The 5,256-nt window shown below is 44.3% G+C and overlaps 1 pseudogene; it reads left to right on the plus strand.

Moving 5' to 3' along the window:
- Window positions 1-267: 267 nt before the first annotated feature.
- LOC146930320 (uncharacterized) lies at window positions 268-3,531 on the plus strand (annotated as a pseudogene).
- Window positions 3,532-5,256: the final 1,725 nt, after the last annotated feature.

The following is a 5,256-nucleotide window of genomic DNA, read 5'->3' on the forward strand; positions in this document are numbered from 1 at the left end:
TTGTGTCGTCTGGTTATGATGTTTCAGTTGTTTAGTAATGTTTACAAATTTCTAATTTGTCTAAAACCCTTCGATAACACAAAAAAGAGTCTTTTTTGCATATGCATTTATACATGTCATGCATCATATGCATTCATTGGTCACAAAAAACTTCCCTCGTGCTCATTACCTCCTGGTTTTTCCGCCACAGTCTGAAAGGTGGCTCGTGCTGGTAAGGTTTACCAACCAGCTAGAATTCATCAGACAAGATTATACAAGAGAAGAAACATGGCTAACTTTGAAGAAGAAAATGCTCAGCTCCGTGTCGAATTGGCTGCCATGAAAGAAGACTTGGATAAGGCTCATGACACTATGTCTACTCTGATGGCTGCACAAGAACAACCAGCCACATCTGTCCCAGCTTCTACTGAAGGGATTCCATCAATCCCACTATCCACTGTGGCTTCCGATGCTCGGTTTGTTATGCCCAATGGGCGCCCTTATGGACTCTCAGCTTTCTATGCTCTTAATACTGCGGCTGGTATTTCTGGTATTGCCAATCAAGGACAGATTCCTGTGACAACTTTTGCTTCTACATCTATGCCTCAAGTGACTACTGTTGTTACCGATCCTGTTGTACACACTGTACGACAGGTAATCGATGATGATACTCCGCGTGGACAGGACCCCATAATGGAGGCTATGAGAGAACAGTTAAGAGAGCTAGCTGGAGAGCTCCGCGAGGTCAAAGCTAGCCGTGGGAACGGTGTCTCTGCTAAGGCTCGTGATCTGTGCCTGGTATCTCGATTTGAGGTTCCTAAGAAGTTTAAAGTGCCAGATTTTGACAAATACAATGGATCTTCTTGTCCACATAACCATGTCATTCGGTACGTCCGGAAGATGGCCAACTATGCAGATAATGATGCGCTGATGATCCACTGCTTCCAGGATAGCTTGATGGAAGATGCGGCAGACTGGTACACTGGTTTGAGCAAAGACAATATACATACTTTTGAGGAACTCACTGCTGCTTTTGAAAGCCATTATGAGTTTAACACCCGTTTGAAGCCGAATAGAGATTCTCTTAAGTCATTGTCTCAAAAGTCAGATGAAACCTTCCGTGAATATGCTCAGAGATGGAGAGGGGCAGCTGCCCGTGTTTCTCCTCGGCTTGATGAGGAGGAACTGACACAGACATTCCTGAAAACTTTGAAGACGGAATATGTCGAAAGAATGATAGTCTCTGCACCAAATAATTTCTCCGACATGGTTACTATGGGAACTCGTCTAGAGGAGGCTGTCAGAGAAGGCATCATCGTTCTTGAAAAAGGTGAGTCCTCAGCTAGTGCGCCAAAGAAGTATGGTAATGGCCACCATAAGAAGAATGAATCCGAAGTAGGAATGGTGTCCGGTAACCAGTCTACAGCTGCTGTCGCTCCTATTAATGCTGCTCAGTTACCTCTGCCCTACCAATATATGCAGTACTCTCAACATCCATTCTTCCCACCATTCTACCAGCAATATCCTCTGCCACCGGGTCAACCACCAGTGCCCGTTAATGCCATTGCCCAGCAGGTACAACAGCAGCCTCCTCCTCAACAGCAACAGCCACAACAACAGGGTCCTCGGCCCAGTCCTTATTTTCCACCAATACCAATACGGTATGCTGATCTGCTCCCAACCCTACTTGCCAAAGGACACTGCGTCACCAGACCAGGCAAGCCTCCACCTACGCCATTGCCTCCCAGGTTCCGACAGGATCTCATATGCGAATTCCATCAGGGCGCTCAGGGCCACGATGTTGAAGGGTGCTATACTTTGAAGTACGTTGTAAAGGATCTAATAGACAGAGGACGATTGACTTTTGAAAATAGTGTTCCACACGTTCTTGACAATCCACTTCCAGACCATGCAGCTGTTAACATGATTGAGGCTTTTGATAAAGTTGAAACATCTCGGGTTCCTCGAGGGGCTCCCACTTTGGATGTCCGTAATGTTGCTACTCCTTTGGTGCCACTACATGTCAAGCTTTGCCAAGGTTCCTTGTTTAATCACGATCATGTTTCCTGTTCAGAGTGTCTTCAGAATCCCATGGGTTGTTGTACCTTGCAGGGTGATATACAGAGTCTAATGGACAATAAGTACTTGATTGTCAGTGACGTTTGCATGATTGTGCCAGTATTTCATGATTCCCCTGCTAGGAGTGTGCCTCAGACAAGGAAGGACGAACCCTTGGTGATCAGGCTACCTGGCCCGGTATCTTATGCCTCTTCTAAGGCAATCCCTTACAAGTATGATGCGACTATGATTGAGAATGGGGTAGAAGTGCATCTTGTATCCCCAGCTGCGGTTGGTAACATTGCTGAAGAAACTACAACTCTGAGAAGTGGAAGGGTCCGTCCACCCTTGTTCCAGAAGAAGGTTGTTACACCTGCTGCCGCAGTAACTCCACTGGTTGCTCCTCCTGTTGACAAGAATGTCATCCCATCGGGCCAGTCTATTGAAGAGTCTAATCTGGACGAGATTCTGAGGCTCATCAAAAAGAGCGATTATAAGATTGTAGACCAGCTGCTGCAAACTCCATCAAAAATATCCATCTTGTCTTTGCTCCTGAGCTCAGAAGCTCACAGGAAAGTGTTGATGAAAGTGCTGGAACAGGCCTATGTTGATCATGAAGTATCCGTGGATCAGTTCGATGGAATAGTGGGTAACATTACTGCTTGTAATAACTTGTGGTTTGGTGACAATGAACTTCCTGAAGCAGGGAAATACCACAACTTAGCTTTGCATATCTCAGTGCACTGCAAGTCTGACATGATATCCAACGTGTTGGTGGACACTGGATCGTCCTTAAATGCAATGCCTGAGTCAACACTGAGACAGTTGAGTCATCATGGAATTTCTCTGAGGGGGAGTAGTTATTTGGTTAACGCTTTTGACGGATCTCGTAAGGATGTTCTTGGAGAGGTAGATCTGCCAATCACCATTGGTCCTGAGACGTTCCAGATCACTTTCTAGGTCATGGACATCAACGTCTCTTACAGTTGTCTCCTCGGAAGACCGTGGATTCACGATGTTGGGGCAGTAACTTTTACTCTGCATCAAAAGCTCAAATTTGTGAGGAATGGTAAGCTTGTCACTGTACATGGTGAAGAAGCGTATCTGGTTAGCCAAGTGTCATCTTTCTCTTGTGTTGAAGCAGGGTCCGCTGAAGGGACGTCATTTCAAGGCTTGATTGTTGAAGGTGCGGAACCCCGAAGCGGTAGTGCTACTATGGCTTCATTGAAGGACGCCCAGAAAGCAGTTCAAGAAGGGCAAGCTGCTGGCTGGGGCAAAGTGATACAGGTTTTGGAGAATAAGCGCAGAGAGGGCCTTGGCTTCTCCCCGACCTCGGGCGTTTCGACAGGAACTTTCTATAGTGCTGGGTTTATCAATGCTATTGCTGAGGATGCTGCTGAAAGTAGTTATGTGCCTATGTTTGTCGTACCAGGAGGCACCGTGAGAAATTGGGAGGCCATTGATGTTCCTTTAGTCATGCATGCTTCCATGTAATGTGTCTTGTTGCTCATACTTTTCTTTGTTTTCAAAATAACAATCCTTTCGCTCTGCCCAAGGCGAAAGTGATGTCTTTGTAAGGGCATGTTTATTTCGGCATTGCCGTTATCAATAAAAGTTGTCGTCTTTCCCGCGACTCTTTGTTTTTGTACTTTTTTAGTGCCTTTTTCTTGGAAATAATGGTAATGCCAGAAAGAACGAAAACATCTGTATTTTCTTATTAATTTCAAAAATCTGCATGAAAAACATTTTTCTAAAATCATCCCAATCATATTATGCAGATTGAACCATAATAAAACCGTTGAACACAGTGACCCTATGGTTCCTCCAAATTTTGAATTCCCTGTATATGAAGCCGAAGATGAGGAGGATGATGATGAGATACCGTATGAGATCACTCGACATCTTGAGCAAGAAAGAAGAACCATTCAGCCCCACCAGGAAGAGATTGAGCTTGTCAACCTGGGTACTGAAGAGAACAAGCGAGAGATCAAAATTGGTGCTGCACTTGAGCCAGAGGTGAAAAAGAAGATTACTCAGCTTCTCCATGATTATCCAGATGTCATTGCATGGTCCTATGAAGATATGCCGGGTCTAGATCCCAAGATTGTGGAGCATCGGATACCGACAAGACCCGAATGCCCTCCCGTCAAACAGAAATTGAGAAGATCTCGTCCAGACATGGCTCTTAAGATTAAGGCTGAGGTGCAAAAGCAAATTGATGCGGGTTTCCTCATGACAACTGAATATCCTGAGTGGATTGCCAACATTGTACCAGTACCAAAGAAAGATGGGAAAGTTCGAATGTGTGTTGATTATAAAGATTTGAATAAAGCCAGTCTGAAAGATAACTTCCCATTGCCCCATATTGATGTACTCGTTGACAGTACTGCTCAATCCAAAGTGTTCTCCTTCATGGATGGTTTCTCTGGCTATAACCAGATACGAATGTCACCTGAAGATAGAGAAAAAACTTCTTTCATTACTCCGTGGGGAACATTCTGTTATAAAGTGATGTCGTTCGGCTTGATAAATGCGGGTGCAACGTATCAAAGAGGTATGACTACTCTGTTTTATGATATGATTCACAAAGAGATTGAAGTATATGTTGATGACATGATTGTCAAATCAAGTGATGAAGAGCAGCATGTTGTGTATTTGAAAAAGATGTTTGAAAGATTGAGAAAGTACAAGCTGCGGTTGAATCCTAACAAGTGCACATTTGGTGTAAGATTTTGAAAGTTGCATGGCTTCATTGTCAGTCAAAGAGGCATTGAAGTTGATCCTGACAAAGTCCGAGCCATCAGAGAGATGCCGGCCCCTCAAACTGAAAAGCAAGTCAGAGGTTTCCTCGGACGCCTGAATTATATTTCAAGAATTATATCTCACATGACTACTACCTGTGGACCAATTTTCAAATTGCTCAGAAAGAATCGGCCTGTTGTAGGGAATGATGAATGCCAGGAGGCTTTTGATAGCATTAAAGAATACTTGTTGGAACCACCTATCCTTGTCCCGCCAGTGGAAGGAAGGCCTTTGATTATGTACCTGTCAGTGTTAGATGAGTCTGTGGGTTGTGTTCTCGATCAACAAGACGAGACTGGAAAGAAAGAACATGTTATCTATTATCTAAGAAAGAAATTCACCGACTGTGAGACTCGGTATACAATGCTTGAAAAGACTTGTTGTGCTTTAGCTTGGGCTGCCAAACGCCTGCGTCAT

Source organism: Medicago sativa, chromosome 4, assembly GCF_051527215.1.
Source record: "Medicago sativa cultivar Bolivia chromosome 4, Bolivia_mono, whole genome shotgun sequence".
NCBI lineage: Eukaryota > Viridiplantae > Streptophyta > Magnoliopsida > Fabales > Fabaceae > Medicago > Medicago sativa.